Consider the following 12844-nt stretch of genomic DNA (forward strand, 5'->3'; position numbering starts at 1 on the left):
CCCTTGGACTGCAAGGAGATCCAACCAGTCCATCCTAAAGGAGATCATTCCTGGGTATTCATTGGAAGGACTGATGTTGAAGCTGAAACTCCAATACTTTGACCACCTGATGCGAAGAGCTGACTCATTTGAAAAGATCCTAATGCTGGGAAAGATTGAGGACAGGAGAAGAAGGGGACGACAAAGAGTGATATGGTTGAATGGCATCACTGACTCAATGGACATGGGTTTGGGTGGACTCTGGGAGTTGGTGATGGACAGGGAGGCCTGGCATGCTGTGGTTCATGGGGTCACAAAGAGTCGGACATGACTGAGCAACTGAACTGAACTAAACTGAATGTAATAAATGTTGCAGTTTGTGCTAAGCACAATACTGAATTGGGCCAGATAAAAAGAAATTGCATTCAGACTTCCCTGGTGGCGCAATGGATAAGAATCTGCCTGCCAATGCAGAGGACATGGTTTTGATCCCTGGTCCTGGAAGACTGCACATGCTATGGAACAACTAAGCCCATTCGCTACAACTACCGAGCTCACAGGCTGCAGCTACCGAAACCTGATCGCCTAGAACCTGTGCTCTGCAACAAGGGAAGCCACCACAGTGAGCAAAGTAGTCCCCACTGCCACAGCAAAGAGTAGTCCTCACTCACTGCAACTAGAGAAAGCCCAGGCATAGCAACAAAGACCCAGGTCAGCAAAAAAAAAAAATAATAATAATAATAATAATAATGAATAAAATTTAAAAAAATAAATAATCACAAACTTAAGATAAAAAAAGATAATCACAAACCTATAAAAGAATATTGCAGGATATCACATTCACCAATGCTCCCCAAGCAGGTCATAGAAGCACCAGGCAAATAGGACATTATAGATTCAGACATTTCTCTTCAGAATTTAAGAATTTCTAAATACTCATGCCACGTACGGGTTCTTTTATCTCTGAAAATAAAGCTGTTCTAATTTATACCTTAGAGTGATCAATTCTGTCCCTGAGTTTAGGTTGTCTCCAAAATAATACATTATTAATATTGGGATTTTTGAAGCAATGGGAGCATGAAAGTAAAACCGACAAGTTTTACACCAAGACCAAGTGGGACCATTGAACTGGCAAGTGACGGCCAAGGGTGTGACTGACACCACCCTTGATTTTAGAGAAAGCATATTTAATCTTTGATGCAAAGACTGTGACTTTAGCCTTCTGGAGTCAATTTACTAATTTTTTGTTTGCTTTCTCAGCCATTTGTGCTGCCATATTGGTCATAGTAGTAGTTCCTGCAAAAATGAGAATTAATTACCAAGGACAAAGGTTCATAATGATAACTTAGCCTTTTAAAAATTGACCAATTAGGGAAAATTAATTCCATGGAGGCATAGAAGAAATCAAAATAAAATGATCATTTTTCAAAACAATAATTTATCTACATCTGGTCTGCATGTGAGAATAAACAGACAAAATCTGACATTTGGGCTACTTGTTTCATATATTAATAGATTATTTAGATATCTAATTTTATTGTTTCTGTACCTTTGTGTCTTTGGTTATTCATATAGTTGAAATACCATTTTAGATGAAAACGTGTTTTAAAGACTTTCTAGTGAAAGAAAATCTTTCTAACAGAGAAAGTTTTAAAATTAGCTTTGGTCCAGAAATCAAGAGCTGTGGCTTCTTGCACTCCTTGTTTTGTCATTTGTGTGACAAGTCATTGTCACATCCTGGGAGTCACTTAAAAATAAATAACCATAAAACAAAAAATAAAATTTAACAAAAGAATTCACGTATATGTACACACTGCTATATTTAAAATGAACAACCAACAAGGACTGCTATATATATAGCACATGGAACTTTGCTCAGTGTTATGTGGCAGCCTGCGTGGGAGGGGAATTTGGGGCAGGATGGGCACATGTATATGTATGGCTGAGTCCCTTTGCTGTTCACCCAAAACTATCACAACATTGTTAATCGGTTATAGTTCAATACAAAATAAAAGGTTTAAAAAATATTACAAGAGCACACATTGTGTGAGTTTACACACATGAGGTACAAAGACAATGCCTTTAGAAGGACAGCAGCTGTCTTTGGGAGAGTGTAGTGATTGGGAAGGGAGTAGAATAGGTGAGTTTTGCTGCTAGAAGTGATTTTTAAAATTTTGTTTGGGGTTTTCTTTCTTTCATTTGTTTGTTTAATCTGGATGCTGGTTACATGGTGTGTTTAGGTATTTGTTAATGCAGCAAGCTATGGGTGCTTTTTTAAAAAATAACATTCTTTTTTTATTGAATTATACTGGATTTACAATTGTATTAGTTTCAGGTATATAGCAAAGTGATTCAGTTATATATACATATATATCTATTTTCTTTTTCAGATTCCTTTTCCTTATACAGATACATACAGTTGTGTCCAACTGTTTGCGACCCCATGGACTGTAGATTACCAGGTTCCTCCGTCCATGGGATTTTCCAGGCAAGAATACTGGAGTGGGTTGCCATTTCCTTCTCCAGGAGATCTTCCCAACCCAGGGATTGAAGCCAGGTCTCCCACATTGTAGGCAGACACTTTACTGTCTGAGCCACAATTAGAAAGTCACACATATGTTATTACAAAATATTGAGTATATTTCCCTGTGCTGTACAGTAGGTCCTTGTTGGTTGTCTATTTTATATATAGTTGTGCATGTATATTAATCCAAATCTCCTAATTTATTCCAATATGCCTTTGATATGACACTTCTCTGTATGAATATTATATTTCATTTAAAAGGAAAAACATAAAGGGAGTTGAAATTTTATTTTTCTCTAAAGTTCTACTAGTCTGTAAAAACTGCCTTTTTATGATAGGATACCCATCATAAATCAAGCATTTTTAGGTGACTCGGGGACATCATTTGGGCACTGAGGAATGTGCAGTAACAGGTTTCTATTGTTTTTTACATTTTTCTGCTTCCTCCTCTGTGCTCACTCTTGTGACTGTCATTGAGTGTGACTTCCAGTAGCCTTCTCATCCTTCTTATTTACTCCTAATCTCATGTAGGCTGGGGAAGAAACAGATAATCAAGCTGTTAAGCTTTCAGTAAAGATCTGAATACCTGCATTCTGAAAGCTTAAGGCTGCTGGGAATCTAATCTTTAGATAAGGCAGTTGTATACTTCATCTCAAAAAACCTTAACCTCAGGAATCACTTCAAATTTTTACAGTAGCCTTACACAAGAACAGGTGTTATTTTAGTTGGATCCTCAGAAGTTTTGTTGCTGTTTTTTAGTCTCTTTATGTCTAAGAGTTTTCAAAAACAACTTTGTTGCCAACTCAGATATTCTCTTACAGAACATTTGGTCACAAGACTATTCTTTTTTTTTAAGCTCATATATATCTCGCTGCAATTTCTACACAAATGGAAGTCCTGAGACTTTCAAATGGACAAGCAGTTATGTCTACTTTGGTGATTCTTTTTTGTTTTTTAAATTGGAGGATAATTGCTTTACAATGTTGTAGTAGTCTCTGCCATACATCAACTGGAATCAGTCATAATTATATTTATATATGTGTGTGTGTGTGTGTGTGTGTGTGTGTGTGTGTATATATATCCTCCCTCTTGAACCTCCCTCCTCCTCCCATCCAACCCCTTGAGGTCATCACAGAGGGCGAGGCTGGGTTCCCTGTGTTATATAGCAGCTTCCCCGATACTTATCTATCTTACACATGGTAGTGTATATATGTCAGTGATACTCTCTCAGTTCATCCTACCCTCTCCTTCCCCTGCTGTGTCCACAAGTCTGTTCTCTATATCTTTGTCTCCATTTCTTCTCTGTAAATAGGTGCATCAGTACTATGTTTCTAGATTCCATATATATGTGTTAATATATGATATTTGTTTTTCTCTTTCATACTTCATTTTGTATAACAGGATCTAGGTCCACCCACCTCACTTCAAATGACTCAAATTCATTCCTTCTTACGGCTGAGTGATATTCCATTGTATATATGTACCACATTTTCTTTATCCTTTCATCTATTGATGGATATCTAGGTTACTTCTATATCCTGGTTATTGCAACTAGTGCTGCAATCAACATTTGCATACATGTGTCTTTTTGAATTGTGGTTTTCTAAGAGTATATGCCCAGTAGTGAAATTGCTGGGTCATATGGTAGTTTTGTTCCTAGTTTGTTAAGGAACCTCCATACTGTTCTCCAAAGTTACTGTATCAATTTACATTCCCTATACTGGTGGTTCTTAACTTCAGCTTTGTGCTGAAGACCAGAGTGATCTAAAGATCTTTGTGCAAAACAGATGTTCACGCACCCTCTTGGGAGGATCTGATTCAGTCAACCTGAACAGGCTGAGGCAATGGTATTTTTGCACTCTTAACAGATGATGTAGATGTACAGTTAGGTTTGAGAAATATGCCTACACCTTCTACCTGACAGCCCTTCCCTTCCACACATGGGGACATGGTCATCTGTGCACTGTCCTTTCCAAGCCACACAGCTCTGGTTTCTTCAGCCATCATTGTGTAGGCCTTGGTTTGTACATTTCTCATCACTTAGATCATCACCCTGAACTTAACTTTCATAATATGCTTTTTAAATGTGGCAACCAAGCATTGAACTCCAAGCTTAGATTCGGTCCCACTAGAGTGGAATTGACTTGTTCTCTCCCTTTGTTTAGATTCTGGGCTTCACTTGTTGCAGTCTAATGATATGCTTGCTTGAGTCACATAATAATGTCATCTGATACTGACATTATAGCCAGTTGTAAGACATAGGACTTTTTACCTGATTTTTCCTTCATTCCTTTCTGCCTCTCTGCCTACCAGCATTTCCTCTCTCTTTCATCAGTAACATTTGAGTGTTACTTGGGGTTTGGCCCTGAGGATTAAGAAAGAATCAAGACAGACACAGTTCCTGCCTTGCCAGAGTCAGGATTCAGACAAACAAAGCGGCAATTATGTCTCAGACTAGTTCTCACCTCTGCTGTGCTGGTGAAACTGATTTATGAGCACCTCAAACTTGAGCCAGAAAGGATAAAGGGCTGTTGACAGAACTCTTGAGGGAGTCTGTCATCTTGTTCACATGGAGGGCCAAGGTCTCTCCTGAGTGAGTCAGGTAGGTTCTGGCATCTGTATTTAACAATACTTGGAAGGCCTTTTTAAGTCAAAACTTTATGGGCACAGCCAGAACATTTGACAAGAATGATGGGACTGGGATTGTGTAGTAAGAACTATAAACATTTTCTCACATAGTCTTATATTCTCCAATCATGATTGCCAGGCTGGTAGGGGTAGCCATCTCAGTTCTGGTTCCTCTGAATCCCCTTTTCTTTGTCCCCCAGTGACCATAATGAGGGGTCTGGACCATCATTGATTCAAGATAAATTACCGTTCTCAGTGAGCCATTATTTTGCTTACAGTATGTTTTTGCAGCACCTAGCCTTGTATTCCTCTCAAACTCTAGGTGCCTGTTTAGCCCCGTGATGCGGAGAGCTGTGGGCCGCTGCTGCTCTTCGGTTTTCAGTCCTGAAGTCTCTTTTTTTGTGCTTCATGTATTCCCTTTGCTGACCCTCTCTGAGGGTTAACTGTTTTATGTGTTCCTGCGACTGAGGGAGCATTTTCAATTCCCTTTGAATGCAAGAGCCTCTTGTTCATCAGTGACCCAAATCCAGACCAACTCACAGTGCCTTCTTGGGCACCTCCTGAAGCACTTCTTGGCAGCAGTAGCCCTGAAACCTTCTCTGCCTGTTCTTGGCAACCCATGTTTGGTATGTGATGCCTACACTGTCCCTGGAACATTTCCTCTTCTAGGTTGGGACTATAATTACAAGTCTGTCAAGACTGTTTTGAATCTTGATTCTATCATCTATCTCAGGTTTCTGCTTCTGAAAATGTCATAACCATGGCTCCTTCAGTGTTAGATAAATTTGGAACCAAAACGCTGGCAGTTTTGGATAGAGAACTGAGAACACAACCAGATACCTCTAAGTGGATATCCATGCTCTATTTTGTTATGGCCATTCAGCCAGTTCTCAGGTTTTGGCTGGAACTTTATGCTGTGAACATAATATGTCATAAAATACAAAATACATGCTGAAAATTACCACAAACAAAAACATACAGTTTAATAAGCTACCACAAAGTAAACTGTGTAATTTCTTCTCACATCAAGAATAGAAACTTTTCTCCCAGACACTACCCAATCCTTATCCTTTTCTCCTACTTCAGAGTGGTTGCCGCTGTCCTGATTTTCTGACAGGCTATCACCACCAGGACACTGCATAGACAGAAGATTGATACACCCTCCAGTCTTTCTGTGAGAAAAGCCTGTGTACTGGTCCTGGAGCTTCAGCCTGAGAGGCAGGTTTCAGGTCTGTCATGTATCCAGAAGCTGCAGTAATGCTCTCAGGGGATGTAGGCTGGGGATCACCATCTTTGAGCTCTTCTTCAGTCTCACTAGTGAGGACCGAGAGAGCAGCTCTATGGTACTTTGCAGAAAGAAACTTATACACTCACTTGGAGACCGGATTTTTACAATAGTTGCCCAGAGGATACCTCAAGATCATCTGGTCTAGAGGCCAGCAGGTATTATGATTGTGGTCCTATAGGACTGTATATATTTGCATACATTAAAAGCTGCTGCCTAAGGCTCAATGACCCACCTTGTGGAATAATGGAAATAAAAATAAAAATAAACAAGTAGGACCTACTTAAAAAGCTTTTGCACAGCAAAGGAAACTATAAACAAGGTGAAAAGACAACTCTCAGAATGGGAGAAAATAATAGCAAATGAAACAACTGACAAAGGGTTAATTTAAAAAATAGGCAAGAAACTCATACAAATTAATACCAGAAAAACAAACAACTCAATCAAAAAGTGGGCTAAAGACCTAAACAGACCTTTCTCCAAAGAAGACATACAGATGGCTAATAAACACATGAAAAGATGCTCAACATCACTCATTATTAGAGAAAGGCAAATCAAAACTACAATGAGATATCATCTCACACTGGTCAGAAAGATCATCATCAAAAAATCCACAGACAACAAGTGCTGGAGAGGGTTGGAGAAGGGGTACACCTTTGTTCTGCTGGTGAGAATGTAAGCTGATACAGCCACTGTGGAAGACGGTATGGAGATCCCTTAAAAAACTAGGAATAAAGCCCCCATAGCACCCAGCAATACCACTTCTAGGTATATACTCTGAGGAAACCAAAACTGAAAAAGACATATAGCCCAATATTCACTGCAGCACAATTTACAATAGAAAGGATATGGAAGCAACCTGGATGTCCATCGACGGATGAATGCATGAAGAAGCTGTGATACACATACACAATGGAACACTACTCAGCCAGGAAAAGGAACATACTTCAATCAGTTCTAACGAGGTGGATGAACCTAGAATCTATTATACAGAGTAAAGTAAGTCAGAAAGAGAAAAACAAATATCATATATTAATGCATATATATGGAATCTAGAAAGATGGTACTGGTGAACCTGTTTGCAGGGCAGTAATGAGACACAGACATAAAAAACAGACTTATGGACAAGGGGGTGGGGAAGGAAGAAGAGGGGGAGGTGAACAGAGAGAATAGCATGGAAGCATATACACTACCACATGTAAAACAGATAGCCAATAGAAATTCGCTGTATGCCTCAGGGAACTCAAACTGGGACTCTATAACAACTTAGAGGGATGGGAAAGGGTGGGAGATAGGAGCGAGGATCAAGAGGGAGGGGACATATGTACACCTTTGGCTAATTCATGTTGATTTATGACAGATATCAAACCAATATTGTATAGCAATTATCCTTCAATTAAAAATAAATAAATTTATAAAAGTCTACAAATAACATATGTTGGAGAGGGTGTGGAAAAAGGTTTACTCTTGGGCACTGTTGAGGGGAATGTACATTGGTACAGCTACTATGGAAAACAGTATGGAGATTTTCCAGAAAACTAAAAACAGAATTACCATATGATACAGCAATTCGACTTCTGGGTATTCATAATTTAATTATTTATTTACTTTTGGCTGTGCTGGGTCTTCACTGCTCATGTGGGCTTGTCTCTAGTTGTGACAATAAGGCTACTCTCCAGTTACACAGGCTTCTCATGGAGGTAGCTTTCCTTGCTGCAGAACGCAGGTTCTAGGGTGCGTGGACTTCAGGAGCTGCAGGACGAGGGCTCACTAGTTCCAGCTCCCAGGCTCTGTAGGCGGATTCTTTACCACTGAGGCACCAGGGGAGCCTGACTTCTGGGCATTTAACCAAAGAAAATGAAAACACAGGTGTACATTGATCATTAAGCATTATTTACAGTGGCCAAGATATGAAAACAACCTAACCATCCACTATGGATAAATGGACAAAGAAGATGCAGTATATATATATAATCAAATACTACGCAGCCATAACAATGAGTGAAATCTTGCCATTGGAGACATGAACGGACCTTGGGCATATTATGAAATATAAGTGAAATAAGTCAGACACAGAAAGACAAATATTGTAGGATTTCACTTATATGGGGAATCTATAAAGCAAAACAAAAGAACAGATGAAGCGAACAAAACAAAACCTATACAGAAAAGAATGGGATTTCCAGGTGGGGCACTAGTGGTAAAGAGCCCGCCTGCCAATGCAGGAGACATTAAAAGATGCAGGTTCACTCCCTATGTAAAGAAGATACCCTGGAGGAGGGCATGGCAACCCACTCCAGTGTTCTTGCCTAGAGCATCCCTTGGACAGAGGAGCCTGGCAGGCTACAGTCCACAGGGTCACAAAGAGTGGGAAACGATGGAAGCAACTTAGCTTGCACACACACACACAGAGAAGAGAATGGGGTTTGACAGAGGTGAGGGGAGTTAAACGGTGTTCCACATTGGTGAAAGTGGTTATGTGGTACAAACTTTCATTATGAAGTGAACTTTTATATCTTTACAGTCTCTATAAAAGTTCGTTCATGTATCTTGTAAGACACGCTAACATTTTTTGTATGGCAAACAAGTTTCAACCCATAGTAGAATGGCAGCCTCTCCCACTCATGTATAGAACACAGACCTTCATGCAGCTTGGGGAATGGTATATACAGCATGCGACTATATTTTATAATATTGTAGTGTATATTTGAGAGAAAACAAGAGAGTACATCTTAAAAATTCTTGTCAAAAGAAAAAAATTGTAGTTTTCTATGGTGACTGACACTGTTGTTTTTGTTCAGTCACTCAGTCATGTCCAACTCTTTGTGACCCCATGGACTGCAGCATGCCAGACTTCCCTGTCCTTTGCCGTCTCCCAGAGTTTGCTCCAACTCATGTCCACTGAATCGGTGATGTCATCCAACCATCTCATTCTCTGGTGTCCCCTTCTCCTTCTGCCTTCAATCTTTCCCAGCATCAGGGTCTTTTCCAACCTGAGTCTCCCGCATTGCAGGCAGATTCTTTACCATCTGAGCCACCAGGGAAGCCCCTTGGAAAAGACTGACAGTAAACTAGACTTCAGTTCAGTTCAGTTCAGTCGCTCAGTCGTGTCCGACTCTTTGTGACCCCATGAATCGCAGCACGCCAGGCCTCCCTGTCCATCACAAACTCCTAGAGTTTACTCAAACTCATGTCCATCAAGTGGGTGATGCCATCCAGCCATCTCATCCTCTGTCGTCCCCTTCTCCTCCTGCCCCCAATCCCTCCCAGCATCAGGGTCTTTTCCAATGAGTCAACTCTTTGCATGAGGTGGCCAAAGTATTGGAATTTCAGCTTCAGCATCAGTCCTTCCAACGAACAGCCAGGACTGATTTCCTTTAGGATGGACTGGTTGGATCTCCTTTCAGTCCAAAAGACTCTCAAGAGTCTTCTCCAACACCACAGTTCAAAAGCATCAATTCTTTTTATTTTGTGGGGATCATTTTCCAGTGTATATACATATCAAATCATTATGTTGGACAACTATAATTTATATAAGGCCATATACTAATTATACCTCAATTAAAAACTAACAAAAAATAAACAAGGAAGTAAATAAGTTTTTAAATGGTTTTAAAAAAGATTTTATTCCATGTCCTTCATGTATATAGCATTTCTATTGAGTGGTCAACTGTCAATCAAATTTTCTCTCTTTAAATGTTTTGCTTTGGTTTTACAACTCTTATGATTTTTCACTGCTTTTGATTTTTAGCAGACTTGTTTTGATCCAGACATGTAGATTTTTTTAAAATAGTTTATCTCACTTTGAAGTTTAACAGACTTCTTAATGTATTCCATCAGTTTGAGGAAGTTATTATTCATTATTTCTTCAATTGCTACTTCTATCCTATTTTCTCTCTTCTCTCTTATGGGACTTTAATACACATATATTACATCTTCTCACTATACCTCTATGTCTCATACTCACTACAGGTATCCCTGCTTTGCAAAAGTTTGCTTTATACCCCTTTGCTTTTGGGAAAGTCCTGTATTAGCACCTGTTTTCATTAACCAAAAGAACTCTGAAGATGGTTTTCAGCTTTTACCAAAAAAGTTAATTGCTTCTTCATTTTATACCATTCTGGTATATGAAAGTTTTAGTAGGAACACTCTACTTTCAGATACCAGTGGACATTATATTCTATTTTCCATCCTTTTACCACTATGTGCTTCAGTCTAGTATTTTTTTCTCTCTCTAATTTCTGCTTCACTAATTCTACAGCCGAGTCTAATCTATTATTAACCCCATTTATTTAAACTTTTCTCATTATTATAGTTTTCAGTGTTACAATTATAATCAGGTGTTCTTTTATAGTTTCCAATCTCTGTTGAAGTTTTAATTTGTCTTTTATATCTCTTAATATGGTAAGAATAATTGTTTCAGAGTCTGTATCTGATGGCTTTATTATCTGAAGCTTCTGTGGTTCTGCTTCTGTTTGTTGTTTCCATTGCTGTCTACTCATGTTGACTTGTCTCCTTTTATGCCTGGTTACTTTGACATGTTGCCTTTAATTTTACTAGTAAATATTGTTTGCAGAAATAATTTGAGGCTAGAATGATATATTCCATCTTGCTAGGAATCAAATTTCAGGCTGTGAAGTTGATTCAAAATTGTACTATGGTCTTCAATGTAATCTGTTTAATTGCAATTTATCTTTATTCCTAGAGTCTCACCATTCATGATTCTAACTATATGCAAAAGGTTTTCATCAAGGCTCCCAAATGTGAGAATTCTAATTCCTATCTCACTAGCTCAGTGAGACATTCAAAAGCACCATTAAGTCTTTTTTCCCCCAACTTTGACATATAGTTGACATATTGTGCATGTTTAAGACATACAGTGATTACCATCATAGCATTAGTTACCACCTCCATCCGGTCACATAGTTACCATTTCGTTTTTTGTGGTAAGAACATTCTAGATCTACATTCTCAGCAACTTTCAAGTATATAATACAGTATTTATTGACTATAATCACCATGCTGTACATTAGATTCTTAGAATTTATTCATCTTAAAACTGGCTGTTTATTCCCCCGGGCAATGTCTCCTCTATTTCCCCGTCTTCCAGTCCCTGGTAACCACCATTCTAGTCTCTGATTGTACTGAATTTGTTGTTGTTGTTGTTTTTTCTTTTTTAGATTCAAATGTAAGTGATATCATACAGTATTTGTCATTCTCTGTCTGATTTATTTCATTTAGCATCACACCCTTAAGGTTCATCCACACTGTCACAAAAGATTTTCAGCTCCTCCCACTGAAATCACCAAGTGTGCCTAGGAGGAAAAACAACCCCAAAATTCTGGCTTCACTTCCATGGGCATCAGTTTCCTGCCAGATCTTATCCCAGTAATGCTTTCCTATTTTGTTAATGCCCAGTGTCATCAAAGAGATTTAAAAAATACTTTATTCAGCTTTGCAAGTAGTCTTTAGTAAGAGTGTTGGTTGAATTAACTACTCTGTTAGTACCAGAAGTAGAAGCCTTCCAATTCACTTGGTTTTTCTTATCCATAACTATAGTCATCCATAGGTATTCTTGGAGACTGGTTCCAGGACTTCCCATAGATACCAAAATCTGAATATGCTCAGATTTTATACTGAGCATAGGTACTGAGTACTGTACAAGAAATTTATGAGAGTAGAAGAGATACAGCAAGTGAAGGCACTTTGAACATTGCAAACCTGTGTACTACCTAAGCCAATATTTTATAATAGTGAACAAAGATATAATAGAACTCTTTTAATAGGACATTTTTACCAGTATTTAAATGTTACCAGCAGCTCCTGTGAAATGATTTAGTATTATTTCTTCAATTCTCAGTGTACATCTCTTTTTAAGTCTACTTCATTCTTATTTTAAAACAAAAAAATTTAAAACACAGAAATTCTTGTTATCCACATTCATCTCTTTAGGAAATACATCAAAGGTTACATATCATCTGTTTAGTATTTTATTTTACACTGAATAAAGAAAACAATACAAAACAAACAAGAATGCTCTCAGTTCCACTCTATTTTCAGTTTTGTTTAATAGACCTTGAAGTTAAATGACACCGATTCAATCATGATTAGCCATCCAAGATGAGACATATGTCTTTGGCATTTTTATGTGATTGAATTTTAATCTTTTGTCATTTTAATTTAATATGTTGATTAGGAAATGATTTCATTTTCCCTACAGTATTTGTGAGTTTATTTATTAGCTGTATTTGTGAGTTTATTCATATGAACATTATTTTTTTGTTATTCTATTCATGTGAATATTATTTTCTCTGTACATTTTTTGTTGCTAAGGAAATAACATTTAATGGAAAGATTTGACAGGAAAATAGGTGTATGCAATTGAAGTTATATAACCAAAGTAAAAATGAAGAGAAAGCAAGTAAAAC

This window comes from Odocoileus virginianus, chromosome 13 (assembly GCF_023699985.2).
Source record: "Odocoileus virginianus isolate 20LAN1187 ecotype Illinois chromosome 13, Ovbor_1.2, whole genome shotgun sequence".
In the NCBI taxonomy this organism is placed as follows: Eukaryota; Metazoa; Chordata; class Mammalia; order Artiodactyla; family Cervidae; genus Odocoileus; species Odocoileus virginianus.